Genomic DNA, 19,922 nt, shown 5'->3' with positions numbered 1-19,922 from the left:
TCATGAAGATGGGAGGTGCATTGGAGTAGGGATGCAGTTAATATTGAAATAAAAAGGCTTTAATCTGGAACTGGTGTTTAGCCCTCCAGGTGTGCGTATGTGTTGTCAGAGTAACATTTCCAACTGGGCTGCAATATAGGCAGAGAAGGAAATTTCCATTCCTGATTGCTGGTCCAGGAGATATTTAGATTGTTGCATTCAGCTACTCTGGATTGTGAGAACTGTTAGGTGTAACTGTCATGGCAGTGCCCCACTTGTCATGGCAGCAGAAAGATTGGGCCATGCCATATTCTAAATCCAACAGAAAGCACAAAATAGGGATATCCATGGCAGGGAGGGTGGATCAAAAAAGTCAAAATGATGTCATCAGTTGTTTTACATGCCCATAAAAAAAGCGGGGGGGGGGCTTTGATTGCGTGACTGTGGGTGTCATTTTGACATTGGAACCACTTCCCCTCTACAAACAAATGCCTCTCTGGCACAGAGAAACTCCACCAATGTTTCAGGCAGGCAGCTTATAAAGAAGCTTGTCAAAAGACTATTGCCTCTCATGAAGAGTTCTATTGAAACATGTCAAAATGTGGATTTCTTAGCATTTTTTTTCCACCTGTCCCTCATTAGGTTTGCTTGTTTGGCTTCATTCTCATGGCATGCCATGGAACAAACTCCTTGGGGGCAGAATTACTCTTAGCCTCGCAGTAATGCAAAAGAACTTTTGTGCTTTGGCAAAACAATGCTACTCTCTATTCCCGCTCCTGACACACCAAGCAAACTTAAGCCCATGTATTACATATATATTTTACCAGGCAGGCCAAGGACATGCAAAGTTGGCGCTGCCAATTCAACAAAAACACCTAGCTTTGCCCAAGACATTGTCATCTAGCAACAAGGGAAGATGGAGATGAAAGAGTTCATCTGTTTACATTTTTCCTGGATTTCTTCCTATGCACAGTATGCTCTTAGGCATGTTGTCAAAAAGATCTTGGCTGTACACCAGAATAAGCTAATCATATATTGTAGAATTATAATTAACTGTTGGGAAATTACTTGTAAAGCTTCTGTACTCTTAAAGAATTAACCCTGTCTTTTAACAGCTAACTCAGAGTGGAATGGCTTACCCAACCCCATGGGATTGCTGGCTGTTTTCCTTCCACTGGCAACCAACACTCACACCTTAATCACAAATTATGATAGAAGCTTTTCAAACTTCAGAAATGGCTTGCTTTGCAAAGCAGCTTTGGCTACAGATGCCAGGGGAAATGAGAACTGTCCAGTAGATGGTGGAACAGAATGCCTTGGGAGGTGGCAAACTCTCTTTTGTTGGATGACTGTAGTAATGGATTCCTGCACTGGGCAGAGGAGTGAACTAGATGACCTCCAAGGTTCCTTCCAACCCTTATGTTCTCTGAGTTTGTAGTCATAAGAATACCAGTGCCCAGGATCTGTTTCCAGCTGTAATGGGGATGTTTATGACCACAGACATTTTTAGGAAATGGGGTTGCCTGCATTATGGATGCAGTTATCCCTAAATATCCTTCTTTTTTACTTGAAATACTTTATACAAATTCTCCATTTGCAACACAATCCTCTTGGTAATTTGCAGCGCTGATGATTCCAATTGCTTCCCACAGACCAACCTAGCAGCAGGTAAGGAAAACAGGAGAGAGATTCTGTCCCTAAATTTCTCCTGCATGGTTGGGTCCCCTTCTCCATACTTGGAAGAGGAAATGCAAGCAAGAAAGCCAGACTCATGTCGTTAGCAATGAAACCTTATTTTAAATAGTTGTTGTTAGATGGATATTGAGTGAATTAAGTTCTTACTATAGGTCAGTCTTCCTCAACCTCAGCAACTTTAAGATGTGTGGACTTCAACTCCCGGAATTCCCCAGCCAGCATGGGGAGTTGAAGTTCACACATCTTAAAGTTGCTGAGGTTGAGAAACACTGCTATCGGTTCTTATTTTGCTTTTGTTTGAAGCTCGTGTCTACACGACTACTGGCACAAACTCAGCAGAGGGGAAAGAGACTCAGTTTTGTTTCCTTTCCACTGTCTCATTAGGAGAGGAAGTCCTCTATATCACTTCCAGAACTGGCATATATTCCTCTTCAAATTGGGGCAGAGAGTTCACAGGATTCATGGTCCTTCCCCTGGCATGTGTGCTCTTGGTCTCCTCTGATACCATGATGGAACATTTTCCAGGGATGAACTTCCCCTCCTGGGCATGACATTTCCTCTATGATTTTATAGAGGGAAAAGTGAAAAATCCAGAGGGTCCTAATTGTAGCTTTAACCTATGCAAGTAGAAACTTTTTTTTTCTCCCCAGTGGCAATGGGTTTTGCAGTCAGCCAAATTCTTCTGCCATCTGAACACAATACTATTAACCACTACAATACACAACCTGCCTAGAATTATCCAGCTCTGTAACCCTTTTAGGGACGCGGTGGCGCTGTGGGTTAAACCGCTGAGCTTGCCGATTGGAAGGTCGGCGGTTCGAATCCACGTGACGGGGTGAGCTCCCATTGCTAGTCCCAGCTCCTGCCAACCTAGCAGTTCGAAAACATGCAAACGTGAGTAGATTAATAGGTACCGCTTCGGCGGGCAGGTAACGGCGTTCCGTTTAGTCATGCTGGCCACATGACCACGGAAGGGTCTATGGACAAACGCCGACTCTTCGGCTTTGAAACAGAGATGAGCACCGCCCCTAGAGTTGGACACAATTGGGCTTAATGTCAAGGGAAACCTCTACCTTTACCTAACCCTTTTAGATGATATGCTAAAGCGTAGGTCTCTATTTTGAAGAATGCAGAAAGCACAATGAGAAAAGCTTTTATGAGGTGCAATCCAATCCAGGCCCAGTTTAGAGTGTTTTGAATCCTATGAATGCTCACTACTTGTTCAACTGCATCTGGGAAAAGAAGAAATGTAAATGTATTTAGCAGCAGCATTATAACCGCTTCTTTCAAGGCAGCTGGAAATTAGCTCTTTAGACAAAAACAGCACTCTAGGACACAACCAATTTTCTTTTGTTACTTGTTTCTAGACATGAAGGACAAGATTCTATTAAAAAGGAATGAGGCACATTGCTCTGACTATTGAAACGGATCCTACAAAAATAAACTAGGTGGTGTTCTCTGATAGGCTAGAATCCCAGGCTCCAGCATAGAAGAGGCCCAAAGAATTCTCATTGGCTGTGTGTCTCAAAAGGCAGCATCTGATTGGTTCAGCTGCTGAAAGGTCTAAGATGCTAAAATCTAGTGGGAGGAGTTAGAAAAGTTGAAGTTGGGGGCAGGGAGGAACCAGTTTTTCTGTCAGGTCCTTTGTCTTGTTTTTGTTTTTTTTTGAGGAATCAGAACAAGCTAAATATTTTGGATTATGAAATTTTCAGAACAATGCAGTCATATATGGTAACCTTTTGTTGTTGTTTATTCGTTTAGTCACTTCCGACTCTTCGTGACTTCATGGACCAGCCCACACCAGAGCTTCCTGTCGGTCGTCGACACCCCCAGCTCCCCCAGGGACGAGTCCGTCACCTCTAGAATATCATCCATCCATCTTGCCCTTGGTCAGCCCCTCTTCCTTTTGCCTTCCACTCTCCCTAGCATCAGCATCTTCTCCAGGGTGTCCTGTCTTCTCATTATGTGGCCAAAGTATTTCAGTTTTGCCTTTAATATCATTCCCTCAAGTGAGCAGTCTGGCTTGATTTCCTGGAGGATGGGCTGGTTTGATCTTCTTGCAGTCCAAGGCACTCTCAGAATTTTCCTCAAACACCACAGTTCAAAAGCATCGATCTTCCTTCTCTCAGCCTTCCTTATGGTCCAGTTCTTGCAGCCATATGTTACTACGGGGAACACCATTGCTTTAACTATGCGGGCCTTTGTTGTCAGTGTGATCTCTCTGCTCTTAACTATTTTATCGAGATTTGTCATTGCTCTTCTCCCAAGGATTAAGCGTCTTCTGATTTCCTGACTGCAGTCAGCATCTGCAGTAATCTTTGCACCTAGGAATACAAAGTCTTTCACTGCTTCTACATTTTCTCCCTCTATTTGCCAGTTATCAATCAAGCTGGTTGCCATAATTTTGGTTTTTTTGAGGTTTAGCTGCAAGCCAGCTTTTGCACTTTCTTCTTTCACCTTCATCATAAGGATCCTCAGTTCCTCTTCACTTTCAGCCATCAAAGTGGTATCATCTGCATATCTGAGATTGTTAATGTTTCTTCCAGAGATTTTAACTCCAGCCTTGGATTCCTCAAGCCCAGCTTATCGCATGATGTGTTCTGTGTACAAGTTGAATAGGTAGGGTGAGAGTATACAGCCCTGCCGTACTCCTTTCCCAATCTTAAACCAGTCCGTTGTTCCGTGGTCTGTTCTTACTGTTGCTACTTGGTCGTTATACAGATTCTTCAGGAGGCAGACAAGATGACTTGGTATCCCCATACCACTAAGAACTTGCCACAATTTGTTATGGTCCACACAGTCAAAGGCTTTAGAAGAGTCAATAAAACAGAAATAGATGTTTTTCTGAAACTCCCTGGCTTTTTCCATTATCCAGCGGATATTGGCAATTTGGTCTCTAGTTCCTCTGCCTTTTCTAAACCCAGCTTGTACATCTGGCAATTCTCGCTCCATGAACTGCTGAAGTCTACCTTGAAGGATCTTGGGCATTACCTTACTGGCATGTGAAATGAGTGCCACTGTTCCATAGTTTGAACATTCTTTAGTGTTTCCCTTTTTTGGTATGGGGATATAAGTTGATTTTTTCCAATCTGATGGCCATTCTTGTGTTTTCCAAATTTGCTGGCATATAGCATGCATTACCTTAACAGCATCATCTTGTACGATTTTGAACAGTTCAGCTGGGATGCCATCATCTCCTGCTGCCTTCTTATTAGCAATGCTTCTTAAGGCCCACTCAACCTCACTCTTCAGGATGTCTGGCTCTAGCTCACTGACCACACCGTCAAAGCTATCCCCGATATTGTTATCCTTCCTATACAGGTCTTCTGTATATTCTTGCCACCTTTTCTTGATCTCTTCTTCTTCTGTTAGGTCCTTGCCATCTTTGTTTTTGATCATACCCATTTTGGCCTGGAATTTACCTCCAATGTTTCTAATTTTCTGGAAGAGGTCTCTTGTCCTTCCTATTCTATTGTCTTCTTCCACTTGCGCACATTGCTTGTTTAAAAATAATTCCTTCTCTCTTCTGGCTAATCTCTTGAATTTTGCATTTAATTGGGCATATCTCCCCCTATCACTTGCCTTTTGCTTTCCTTCTTTCTTGGGCTACTTCTAGTGTCTCAGCAGACAGCCATTTTGCCTTCTTGGTTTTCTCTTTCTTTGGGATGTATTTTGTTGCCACCTCCTGAACAATGTTGAGAACTTCTGTCCAGAGTTCTTCCGGGACCCTATCTACTAAGTCCAGTCCCTTAAATCTATTCTTCACCTCCACTGCATATTCCGTAGGAATATTAGTGAGCTCATATCTAGCTGATCTGTGGGTCTTCCCTAATCTCTTTAGTCTGATCCTAAATTGTGCAAGAAGAAGTTCGTGATCTGAACTACAGTCAGCTCCAGGTCTTGTTTTTACCGACTGTACAGATGTCCACCACCTTTGGCTGCAAAGGATGTAGTCAATCTGATTTCGGTGTTGTCCATCTGGTGAAGTCCATGTATAAAGCCGTCTCTTAGGTTCTTGGAAGAGAGTGTTTGTTATGCAGAGTGAATTGTCCTGGCAAAATTCTATCAGCCTATGTCCTGCTTTGTTTTGTTCTCCCAGGCCATGCTTACCTGTAATTCCAGGTGTAATTTGACTGCTCACCTTAGCATTCCAGTCTCCTGTGATGAAAATAACATCTCTTTTAGGCGTGTTGTCCAGTAGGTGCTGCAGATCCTCATAGAACTGCTCTACTTCAGCTTCTTCAGCATCTGTGGTTGGGGCGTATATTTGGATCACTGTGATGTTAGATGGCTTGCCCTGAATTCGAATTGAGATCATTCTGTCGTTTTTTGGATTGTATCCAAGCACTGCTTTAGCCACTTTACTATTAATTATGAAGGCTACTCCATTTCTTCTGTGGTCCTCTTGTCCACAGTAGTAGATCTGGTGGTCATTTGATGTGAAGTGGCCCATTCCAGTCCATTTCAGTTCACTGACGCCCAAAATGTCTATCTTTAATCTTGACATCTCACCAATAACCACATCCAATTTGCCCTGGCTCATAGATCTTACATTCCAGGTTCCAATGGTGTGTTGATCCTTAGAACATCGGATTCGCCGTTCACCACCAGCACCGTCGGCTGCTAGCCGTTCTTTCAGCTTTGAGCTAGCTGCGTCATCATGTCTGGGGCTAGTTGAACTCATCCTCTGTTCCTCCCCAGTAGCATTTTGACCATCTTCCAACCTGGGGGTCTCCTCTTCCGATGGTATACCGACATATCTCTGGTTGTACTGATCCATTTAGTTTTCATGGCAAGAATACTGGGGTGGGTTGCCATTACCTTCCCCAGGGATCGCATTTAGTCTGACCTCTCTGTCATGACCTTCCCGTCTTGGGTGGCCCTTCACGGTTTAGCTCATGGCATCATTGAGATGCTCAAGCTCCAGCACCACGACAAGGTAACGATCCTTTGCTGAAGGGTCAAGGCCTTTTACTGCCCTGAAATGGCCTTTATAAACTATGAAGCAAGGAAAGTTTCCTACCTGGGATTATTATAGCATTTTGGTATCTCTTTCTCCCTTTAGGAAGTCTTTGTAACAGTAGACTGCCCTGGGAGGCTGACCCTTCAAGTGGCCTGAGTCAGCTGGGCCGCCCTCTGGACATTTCTCTTCTCTGCAGAATTCATGATATCCAAGAAGAAAGAGGGGCTCTCTAGCCTCCAGCTGCCTGCCCTCCTGGATCTCTTCCCTGCATTGATGTTGCACCAAGAACACTAGTGAACAGTTCTGTTTGTCCACTAAGTCATTAATTGGATAGAGCAATAAAAAAAATTATTTGGATGCTTCATATTTTACTGTCCTAAGTAGCTACATGTTTATTGATAAGCCTAGGCATACTGATCTAAAAATTTCAGTGAGCTAAGTTTTCTTAAGCAGAAAAGTTTAGGATTATTGGATGAACACATACCTTCTAATGTCTTTTTAAAATAGATCTGTATGATTTTTGAGGTAAGTGTATACAATCTTTTATTATAGTTTCATGTAAAGAGTTTATAGTGAACACCTAAAATAATTTCCTGCATTGCTGTGCATCTTTATAAAGAAATTATGATCATGGGCAATATTTATAAAGCCTCATGTAGTTCCTAGGGCTTACAGATGTCAGAGATATAGCTGTGAGAAAAGCATTCATTTTCAGTAACAACCTAGTATCTTTACATTCCAGTTTTAATTGTCAAAGCAAATTAATAGAATAATAATAATGAAAAAGGAATCTTGAATTTGTTTATATATATTTTGCTTAAGTTCCCTTCAGACATTCTTATCCTTTGTGATGCTATTCATTGCCTTGGTAACCAACTAAATATGATTCCCCCTCTCCCCAAATATAGGGAAATTAGGACTATAGATGGAGAATAAATGCAACCAAGAACAACAAACATCTTTTGCCCTTTAAAGAGACCATTGTCAATATAGCCCAAATCAGAAAATGTCAAGGTTACCTAATTGTTTCTGCTAATCTGTGCCAATGTTAAATTGTTTGGGACACTTGGTTTCAACACATTAAAGTATCACAACTGTAATACATAGAAATAGTGGAACAGATGTCATTTTTATGGTGCATCGATTCCATAAAATGCAACAGAGGCTTAGAATTCCACAGTCTTGGAAATGAATTACTAACCATGCAATATTATGCAAGTTCTATAACCATAGACAGATTGACAGTGAAATGTCATCTGATAAAACCAAAGACCTAGAAAAAATATCCGTCAGAATTGCGATATGGATACTGCCAGACACATATCTAAAGTCAGGGCTATGTCAGCAACTGCATCCTAACTAAGGAGGTCCTAGCTTGGGTGACTACTCTTCAAGCACTGCTCATTGGTGATGGTAAAAAAAAAAAAAGAAAGTCAATTGCAAAGATCTTAAAGGCCAAGTTGGTCCATGTTAGGAGGGAAATAGTGCAGGTAGCACCAAATCCTTGGGCTCTAAATCATTTAGGCCTTTTTAAGTCCACTTTTTAAGACAGCAACTCAGCAGCAGCATTTTGTGTTAGGGAAAACACTGGACCATATTGTAGCTGAATTGAACAAATCTAAATGTTCTAGATGTACAGTATGGCTCCTAAAGGTTTGCATCGCTATGATTAAGATATTCTAGCAGGACTACAGATGCAACTCATCCAACAAACTCTTTTAACCCAGAGCTAAAAATAGGCATTCCTCATCTCAGAGATTATCTGGACTCCAGTGAGAAAGCGTAATCATGGTATACTATCAAGACATATACTTTCTCCTTCAGCACAAGTTTAATACCGTGCTGTCTGTATTTCCACCCCCTGGACATAGGAACTATCCACCAATTGCAGAACAAGAACGGATGCATGTTGTATTCCTACCTCACAGACAGGTAGCCAGCTCCCTTTAAGTCCAAAGAGAGTTAGAAACAGGATCAAACGCATCACGGAAGACCAGCCATAAGAATAAGAGGGGAGCTGTATGGATTCTGTTTCCAAGTTTTTATAACCTAAATCGGTTCTCCTTGCAATAAACCTGCTAATGAGACTGGGTGATAATCTTTCTTTCTTGATTACTGCTGGGAGGGTTGATTGTTTTTCCCTAACATATCTTATAAGTGCACTGAAATTGCACAGATACATATAAGCAGCTCATGCACCCACCCACACCCACGTGAGTGTCTGTTACTGCACTAAGAGAGTAAAAACAGACATGGTTCTATGTTACTAAAGACTCCCTTGGTCAAGCTTAGCTCCAGTGACATTTCTTTTGGCTATATAGAAGTAGTCTGCCACTGCCTTCTTCTAGGATCTAATTGGTACATATGTGTGATATAAGAGGCTCATAATTACATTTCTCTAATTACCGCCAATCTTTTATAATAATTACTTCTCAATATCTAAATCCACCTGGCCTAAAATGCTACTGATTCTTGCAGCCATTTTTGCGACTCTTTATCATTGTTAATTAACATAATGAATGATTGACCCAACTGACTTTTAGTCCTGCTACTAGTGAAAAGAAATGTTTCTCTCTGAAAGCAGATTTGACTTGGGTTCAAATGTGGAATCCAGGATTCTGAATATTAATGAAACCATCAAACATGTCATTTCTAAGGCACCAAGAAAACATGACATCAGAGTGGGGAGTGTTGCTAAAATTTAAATTTGACTTTAAACAATAACGTATGGACAAAGACAGGTTGGTACAAACCACAAATGGCTTAATGATCTGGGCAAACCTGGATAAATGCCTACATGAGTTTCAGGGCTTTTTTTCTTGGGAACATTTTCCTTTTGGTTTGCCTCTGCCTGCCCACCTTGCCATGCAATTAGGAGTTTATATCTGTGTCTGTGGATCCTGCGCATATGATGTTACAATACTATGAGTGCTCATAAGCATGATGTAAATCATCACAATCCCTAGGGATTCATTGGAAAGATGGGCCAGTAAACAAGATGAGACACCCCCACTACTGAATTAACACCAAACCTGGTTATTTCACCAAGTCTTGTGGGCTGGGTTGTTATGGCTCTCCTTTGGAAGAGGATTTTTTTTTTACTGTATTGAATGTGATTCCCATTTTTGTACAGTATGCGCAATTCCAATGTATGGTTTGTTTTTACATTTGGTTATTTACTTTGTTTTTCATTCCAAGTGACATATTTGGGGAGTTCTATGCCCCTCAATCAAATGACTGGAGCAGCCTGTAAGCCCTGTAAATAAATAATCAGTTTAATGAAGTATCTACTCCACACCAATAGTTTGTTTGGCTTCATCAAATGTGCTAATTTTAAAGCAAATAGTAAAATTTAAGAACTTTAATCAAATGAGGGGGAGGCCTCAATGTGTCCCCCTCACCTTTGGAAAAAAGGAGTATTAATGTGTTTAATTAATAAAGTATCATGAAGATCCCCTAAAGCTTTGGTGGGGAAGAATATAATTCTGGCCTTGAGAAGGAAGTATGTGTGTGGGAGGGAAGCAAAATGGTCGTTGTCCTGAGAAAATAGAAAGTGTGAGAAAGAGACTCACAGCAGCCCCACTTTGGCCTTGCCCTTAAAAAGGGGGCAGTGAAGGTTTTGGATAGGCCTTCAAGCTTCTGCTCATATACCTACAGTGACCATACATCCTTTATTATAAAGGACAGTTCTTTATTTCAGAAAGCTGTCCTTTATATTTAATTATTCATTTTCTTGGTTTTGCTCTTGAAGTTTTCTTTCTAAAGCAAAGTTACAAACATAAACAATTACATTTTTTTACCCTTATGAACCTCTTTCAGATTTGCCCCTTTTTCAGGTTTGTCCTTTATTTTTTCCAAGAAAATACAGTCACCCTACAGCAAGAAAGTAGCAATCCTGGAACCCCAGTGTACTTATTTCATCACCTGGCCTACTTCAAAGGGCTGGCATTAGATACAATAAGGAATGAGCCTAGTCATACAAAGAAACAACAAAAAAATGCATCCTCTCTATGAAGAAATAAATTTTCGTATTGTTCTCCATTGTCCAAAGACCATTCCAGTGCAATCTACTGACAAAATCAAGGAAAAAAGTAATGCCATTTTCTTTGAATGGTTCAGATTCACACATCCAAAACAGCATTTAGAGACTATTTTGCAGGAAATCCGATCACCTCTGTGTACCTCACTACATAGACACTAACATGGTTACCTGCCCTCAGCCAATATTATCTTCCTACCATGCCACATTGCTAAAATCAATTAAAAGAGGTATTTCAACAGAGACAAAATATCTTTGGATAAGTTAGTTCAGCCTCTGTGCCTAACACTCTTGAGCTAGGTAGCTTTGTAATGCTACATATGGAATGAAATTAAGAAGGACATGTTAAGATGGGAGAAATTACAATTGTCATTGTTGGGGAGAATTTCTATGATAAAAATGAGTATTTGCCTAAAATGATGTTTTTGTTTCAAACAATACTTATTCTGACAACTGATATACCAATTAAAAAGTGGCAGAAAGATATTTCTAAGTTTGTAAGGCAAGGGAAAATAACAAAGGTTAAATATAAAATACTCCAAGTTGCAAAGTAACAAGGAGGATTGGGACTTCCTGATTTGAAATTGTATTTTGCAGTCTGCGGCTTGGTTTGGAGGAAAGAATGTATTTTGCTGAGAAATAAAAGAATATTAGATATAGAAGATCACAATCTGAGGTTTGGATGGCATGGTTTCTTATGGTACAATAAAGTTAAGGTTAATGTAGATTTTAAGACTCAGGATTTGTATCTATTCCATATTCTCAGTATGGCACTTCTAATATAATATTAGAAGTGCCATACTGAGAATATGGAATAGATACAAATCCTGAGAATGCCCAAAAATACCTTTATGGGTCTCAGCAAAAAAAGCATTTTATAGAAAAGAAACAGTAGGTAAAGAGAAATGGTTAACTTATCAAGAGTTGTTAGAACAAGAGCATGGAGAATATAAGATGAAATCAGAAGAAGTTGCCTGCAGAGGGATTTAGTTTTCAATGGTTTTTGTATGCACAGTTAAGAGAAAGATTTAAGGTAGATAATAGGACATTTGGAATTGAGCAGCAGAAGACAGAATATGAACTATGTACAAATGATGGACATGTAATTGCTAAAATGTATACTTTTATTAAAATTTGAATCAGAAGAAGTGAAAGTGTATGATAAAATGGGTGACGAACTTTGGACATAACATTGATGTAACAGTGGGAAAATATGTAGTAAAAAGGACTGAAATTTACATTATAACTTAAAAGCAAATTTTTATAAGACGATGTATTGTTAGTATATGACTCTAGAAAAATTGGCTGGAATGTATAAATGTACTTCAAATTTATGTTGGAAATGTGGACAACATGAAGGGTAATTTTATCATGTCTGGTGGGCTTGTAAAACAGCCAGAAAATTTTGGGTTCAAATTCACACAGTGATACAAAGAACTTTAAAAATTAATATTCAACTGAATCCAGAACTTTTCTTACTGAGATTAATAGACAATTAGAAAAGAGCCACAGAAGACTATTCTTATATATGATTACTGCTGCAGGACTATTATATGCACAAAAAAATGGAAAGACTCTGAAATAACCAGAGTTGAGAAATGGTTGGTGAAGATGACAGAACTAGCAGAGATGGCAAAATTAACTTGTTTGATTAGGGAAAGATCAACTACTACATTTATTAGTGACTGGAAACCCCTTAGAGACTTTTTGCTGAAAAAAAGAAAAAAATGAACTTGTGATTTTTGGATTTGATTGATTAGAAGGGTAGATTAGGGAAAGAAGGAAATTATGCTGTAACCTTAGAGAGGGGGTAAAATATAAATGTACTTATAACTGCTGTTGAGAAGATCAGAAGCCACTTCTTTGTACCTTTTCCTTTTTTTTTTTTGTCTTTCTTTTCTGCTTCTCCCTTTTTATTTCTTCTGCACTTTTTATTTTTCTTTATCTTCTTATTTTCAACTTGAAGTTTGTACTGTTCTTATTCTGTTGAAAATCTCCTTAATAAAAATTATTTTTTTTAAAAAAAGAGTTGATATATATTGCTCACCAACAACGGGACATTTCCATCTCTATCACATTTTCTCAGTCCCTGAGCAAATGCAATTAACCTACAGTCAGTCAGGTAATTATGTCCTGCAAGCGCTACTAAGATGTTCTATATCCACGGATTCTCCCATTATATCTGAGCAGGTAGATTTTTCTTTGATTTTTTCCCCCTTCATTTGAACCAGGTACGTAACTTCGATCAATAGCAGTTCTTGGAAACAACTGCTACTGATAGGAAAAGTATGATTAGGATTGCAGCCACAAATGGCACATTTGTCACCTGATGCCTGTAACATAAATATAACCTACCTATTGTCTAAAAAAAAAACCCTTTTATATATTTGCAAGAAAGTAGATTAGTGTCAAAAGGACTGTTGCTTTTGCTGCAGATGCTTTTTTTCCCACTATGCCATTGGAAACTTATATAAATCCACATCCCTGTAAATACTACAGGGTCAGTTCACCAACCCATCTGCTAATCAGGCTTAGAGACCAAGCAGTGTAAATCAGTCATTCTCATTGGCTGAACTTCACTCAGGGGCTTTCATCAGGCATTGTTCATTGCTAAGCAAGTGGTCTGAGAAATGTCATGAGATCTCTGGTTTTGCTTTGAGGATCAAATTAGTTTTAAAAATGCTTCAGCAATATTATATAAATGCATGCCAGATATGATAAAGATGTCCCACCATACCTATCTGAATACAGCACCTATAATTTAGAAGCTGCTCTCAACAACAACAAAAAATGGTACAGATGATAGGCATAACCAGATTGCCAAAAGGTTTTCTCACATCCCTTTAATCCTTTGGCCTCTCACTTCAGAGTTTACACACCAGATTACATTTTGTGCATGCTATTGTTTTTGGTGCCATGTAAACTCTGTGAGTGTTGGGAAAGAGGCCACACCCAGGCAGATCCCATTGCATCAGTGCTAAAAGATATCTAACATTGATCTCAATTGGCCCAAGGAAGAAAAATAATTCTTAGAGAAGGGCATGTGCCCTGCAACAAGCTACATTTGGCAGCTTTCTTGAAAAAATGAACAACAAAACAACAAAGGCTGTTGTTTTATAGGTCTCTTCAGTCAACTAGCATATGTTTGAGACTCTTGGTCCAGCTCAGTCCTGTCAGAATGTTTCATTTCTTGCAACAGGATATTGCAATAAGTACAAGAAAAACCATTTTTCTCATACCTTACCACCTGCTGGAGAAATCCTATGAGCCCCATTGGAGGAAAATCAGAAAGGATGATTGACCTGACAAGATGTTAATCAGAAGGGGCCCTTTTCCTCCAGGATCTACAGCAGCTAGGAAAACATTAAAATGCAAATACAAAATGCTAGTATGAAGTATGATTAACCCAATGGCTAGAAACCGTACTAAGGCACCAACTCTCATTTGGCTCAACTCTAATCTCCCACAGCTAGTAAAAACCCGTATTGCTAAAGTCTAAGGCCCTAAGAGATATTGTAGCAATGATGAAGCCTCAAAGACAGTACCCACGCATGCTAAGCCTGGATTTTGTAATCATGCTTTTAATAAAACAGAATGGCCTAGTTTATACATAATACTAAATTATAATGAACAGGTTCGCTTGTTATGCTAAGCCGAACACAAGCAAATCCCATTATGTTTTACTTGAAACCAGTTACTGAATGGTTGAGCTAGGGATGAAAGAAAAACCCATGGAATTTGTTTGGAGTAAAATGCCCCAAATTCCATTTCAGCAAGGATATATAAGATCCACTAATGTTTGTCATGCTTCACTTCAAACTTCACACAAGAAGAGTGAATATCTGGAAAGGATGCACATCAAAGAAGTACGACTTTGGAAAAGTTGTATACTAAAAAAAAAAAAGCATTTAGTGAGGATGTTGCATTTTAAAAAGTGTTCAATAAGTAAAGCTGAAAACAAAACTAAATGTATTGGGAAAAGTTGCATAGGGCAACAAATGCTGATTTTTTTTCTTTAAAAAAATTGTTTGCAGAAAATTTGCTAGAGTAGTAAGTGAATATAGACTACACTAATGCAGACCAGATGCTGACCAATTCATAAATCTCCACCCTTATTGCACAGAGACAGGACAAGTAGATAGATGCAGAAATAAAGTGGGTGGAAAATGTTACTCTGAGACCAGCTTGCATGCAAAAAGACCTCACAGGTTCCTATCTACATTCTCAATTAAGAACACTAGCAAAAGTACCTTCATTACAATTGCTACTTTTGGAATACCTGAATACCATTTTTTAAAATTATTATTATTTACAGATTACGTATTTTATCTAAGTTTGAAAACAATGTTGCTTTCCTACACATGAACAAAATACCATGAACAAACTTATCAAAGGATCTGCAGTGTTTTATTTATGAAACTAACCACTATCCTCCAGTATTTCTCTTCCCATACTTCTACTATATGGGGAAAATATTTTTGTTCTTCACCTAGTCAATACTTTCTATCTCATCCATCTATTATGGTTTCAGGCCAGTGAAGGCCTACATATGGCAGCTTCAAACAGTTCTTTGGTGAATGAAAAGGTTCAACTTCTTCAGGAATTTCACTTTAGACATTTCTATACCATTTTTGACAATATGTTACTTTCTTTTATTTTACTGAATCATATTCCATAAACTGTTGAAAATGTATTTTTGGGTTTTTTTAGTCCTGGGATTATAATTCAAACATCCATTTTTGTCTGCTTTTAAACCACACAACTAAATATGCACTTATTACATAAATAATACTATTGTAAAGTTCTCACCTGTGTTCTTGTTTTACATGAACTTCAGATTATATATGGTTTTACTTCAGTAGCTTTTCCAAGCAATAGATAACTCTGTTTTTCTTTGAAAATGCAACACTGATTTTAATTTGTTTTCCTTCCAGCCCATATGAAATCTAATCTCAGTTCTCAGATTTCAGTTCTGAGGGGAAAGAAGTCCTGAAAGCATGAATTTAGAAAAATAACACAACTACCTATTAGGTGCCTAACTATGATGAATTACCTGTTCAGTAGCATTAATTGTCTTCAGTTCCTAGGCATGCGTGTACTTTTCAAGAAAAATGGTTACCAGTTTTGAAGCATCAGATTCTTTATTCCTTATGAATAGTTATAATCAAAACATTATCTGGTACTTAAAGTTTGCCCAAAAATACATTTTCTGCTCCCCACTCAGAAGGAAAATACTATACTCTGTCTGGTTAGTATCTACAGCCTTGCCATCTATCCTCCATCATGTTTTCCACATGAAGAAAAGTGAGTTGATATTATAGCTTGGAGGAAAGAGAACACACAGCCTTCACAAGGCATAATTTATAGGCAACTATCCCAATTCATGTGCTTTGAGACAAAAATGAAGGGAGCAAAGCCCTGGACCTCTGATTGATAAAACGTGAAACAAAGGTAACATAAATCTTAAATCATCTACCAAATACTTGAACAGAAATGCAACAGTAACTACCTGGTGGACTATATCTAGAACTATATCTAGGTGATTGAAGCTGCAGACAGGGAATAATATGAAGAGCTTAATATACCACCAGCTTTAACAGTTGGGCTTTCATCTCATCTATACTTTGGTTCAGAAGAAGATGGGCTGCATCTGGCTGATATGATAGAAGTCAACTATCTACTATTTTGGAGCTTTGCTATTTTCCTTCCATGATATATTTTATTATGTCAAAGTACACCCAGGAATTGGAGGCTGTTACTACTGTACAAGCCAGGTGGAATGAAAGGAACGCTGTAACTCAATGGCTAAAATCTTCGGAAGTTTGTTCAGGTTTAATTGTAAACAGCTCCCAGGAGTGTCAGTTAGAATTGTATAACCTGCTGATTAAGTCAGTTTTTATAACAGAGAAGAACTTTTCCCTTTACCCAAAGAACAAAAATAAACAATAGTTTGACCAAGATTGTCATCAGTTTAAAGAGAAATTTAAAGCTGCTTATTTAGTCTGTAAATGTTACCCCTCTAAGAACAATTATCAAACTTTGTCTAGCCTTAAACTACAATATAAATTAACCCTAAGGGAGAAGAAACAGAAAGCTATAAAAGATGCATGGCACCAGCTTATCCTTTCTGTTAGACAAAAGAACACCTCCTTCTTTTGGCGACTCACCACCCAGCGGCTCAGCAGACTATCAGAGAATCCAGCTATCAGTCCCCATTCATATCTGGGAGACACATTATAGGGCCCTATATACTGATTCCAACCATAATAGTGAGTAAGTATGCTTTGACGTCAACCCTTTGAACAGCTGGTCCCCAATCACCCTGGCAAAAGTGGACGAACTAATAGTATCACTTAAGGTTGGGAAGGCCCTGAGTAATGACCTCATCTTACCTGAAGTGATTAAATGTAATAGCAATTAGTGGGTCTGTTTGTTGACATCCTCATTTGTATCTATCCACCAGACAGGTCATATTCCCAAGGACTGGAGGATTGCAATAATTGTCCCTATTTATAATAAGGAAGGCCCAGCAAATTATAGACCAATTAGCTTATTAAGTCAAATAATCAAGCAGTAAACAACAGCCTAATCAAGGAACTACCAAGGAGAGATCAATATAGGAAGGGCAAGCTACTGTATATAAACAGAGAGCAAACCCCACTCCCTTGTAGCACTGAAGAGGTTGCCTAGTCAGGCAATGAAACCTCTGCGAGAAAACAACCAAGCTCAGAGAGCACCAAGGACTACACAGTTCAACCCTGAGCTACAGATATTCTCTTTGATTGATTATCCTACCTTATTCACAAATATGTGCACAATTTAAAATCATCCTTATATGTGGTGTTTCTAGACTTCAAATCTGCCTTTGATTCTATAGCTAGGAATATTTTGTGAGATAAACTCAAGAATAGTAGTATATACGGACAACCATTTTATTTGATAAAATATAAACCTCTGATGGTGTACAGGACCCAAAAACCCATGCATCCTTAAGGGAAAAAATCTGAACCACCTGCCAGTCATTTGGAAATGGAACCCCAAAGCCTGGATGACTTCCGACATTTTTTGGGACTGGCTTAACAACTACTTAATCCCTGTAGTAGAACAGTACCTCCCAAAAAAGAACCTTGCATTCAAGGTTCTACTGCTATTGGACAACATACCTGTTCACATTTGTGTGGACCTTGAAAATGCCCCCCCAGTGTCAAAGTCCTTTTCATGCCCCTGAACATCACTTCTGTCCTCCAGTCACTCGATCAGGGCATTATAAAAGCTTTCAAAAGCCATTATACCCAGGAGCTCTACTGCAATGTGTGCTAATATCTGAATGTGAACCTTGACTCCACAATGGACTTTTGGAAGTCCGTCACCAATTGTGATGTAATAGACTATGTGAAAGTAGGCTGAGGTAAAGTTTCTCAGGCTACAATAAACAATTGTTGGAAAAAAGCCTGGCTTCAGTGTGTCACCAGTTTTGAAGGCTTTAAAGGTGTCAATGAACAAATTTTTAAAAACGTGCAAGCAATTGTGACTTTGGCATGAAGGATTGGTGGCGACAGCTTTGATGACATGCAGGAGGAGGGTGTGGCTAACATTTTAACAGAACATGTCGCTGATCTTAGCAATGAGGATTTGGATGCTATCGCTAAGGAGGAGCAAAAAGACAGCAATGACAATGACACTGACGACAATGAAGCTGCTCTGAAAATTATCCCTCTCAACATAGCAAAACTTGAGAAGTGGGCTACATTGCTTGACAACCTTTCCAAGGAAGTTCAGGAGTCAGATCCCTCGGTGGAGCTCAGCCTCAAGTTTAAAAGCCAACTTGAGGGCGCTTTTTGTCCATATGCCGAGCTTTTAAAAGAACTGCGATGGAAATCATGTGAACAATGCTAATGCAGTTCTTTAAACCCATTGCAAGGAAATCTCCAGCAACAAATCCTTCAACAAGTCAAGGGATAGCCAGCATGGAGGAGGAAGCGGCTGATGTTGGAGATGTCAAGCTGCCTTTGCTATCTCCATCACCCAGCCCAGAGTGTCATGTCCCCCGTTGCGATGTATACATACATCACAACGGGGAACATGCCTTTCCGGTGAAGGGGAGGGGGGAGGAAAGAATCAGTGCTAATCCCATAAGCACTGAAAGACAAAACAGATAAAGGACAAAGGAGCCATACCTTTGCCCTGACCCAGGAAGCCATCATCCTATCTCCCTGACATCTCTGCATTACCACAGGGGACACACCTGCCCTGGACACAGGAAGAGGACAGAGGTAATCAGCGCTAATCCCCGATCGCCCATCGACTCCGGAATCGCCCCGATCGCACATCGAGACTCCGGGTTCACCGTCAGTCAAGACTTTGGGACAATGGGGGGTGGGGAAGGATCAGGTCCGGACCGCGGGTATTTACCGGCTACCTCGCACGCCATGTGCTCATTCCCGTCTTTCTCCGTGTCTGCATTCTATTCTCAATAAACCAGATATCCTTAGCTCTGGCTGGTGAGTCTGTGTTTTTTATGAATAAGGCAACCATCACACAGAGTGGCAAAAAGTTATTTTAGGCAGTAAATAAAAGTTACTGCCTTTACTGCCCATTAAAGTTCATTCTTTAAATAAAATACTTTAAATACTGTACTGTATGTTCTTAATTATTGGAAACACCATGTATTTACGGTAACAGGTATCCTGAAGAGGGTCTGCAGAAACCTAACACCATTTTTCCTATAGAACAATGCTTCAATAACTGTGGTTTCCATTTCTGCAGAGGTTTTCAAGAACATTATCCTTCTGGATAATGAGGATGGAGTGTATTTGTGATGCTTATATCTTGCCTCTTTTATATCAGTACCCAGGGTGATCTGACAACACTTACATGTTCATCCTTTTCTCAGACTGTAAACCATTTATTACTCAGATCATAACAACAGCCACCGTGGAAATTAGGCATCAATTAGTGAAAGATCTCCCACAGCTGTAACATATTTTTATTTCAACTCTTACAATTACCTATATTCTACTTTTATCTAATAATTTTAAGCTGTTTTCAATTATACCTTTTATCTCTAGCCTTTGGCTGTAATAAAGATTAATTTGTTCATTCATTATGTCAAAGTATTGCAGTGTGTGAAGTTTTGGATCTGGGAAGGAAAAACTGTTCTTTCAGGCATTTGGAGGGTCAAAATCAGCCCTTCCCAGACTCATTCCATCATAGGCACAGGAAGAGAGAAAAAGTGAATATGTAGCT

This window comes from Candoia aspera, chromosome 3 (genome assembly GCF_035149785.1).
Source record: "Candoia aspera isolate rCanAsp1 chromosome 3, rCanAsp1.hap2, whole genome shotgun sequence".
Taxonomy (NCBI): domain Eukaryota; kingdom Metazoa; phylum Chordata; class Lepidosauria; order Squamata; family Boidae; genus Candoia; species Candoia aspera.
Note: the sequence above shows the minus strand (reverse complement) of the source record.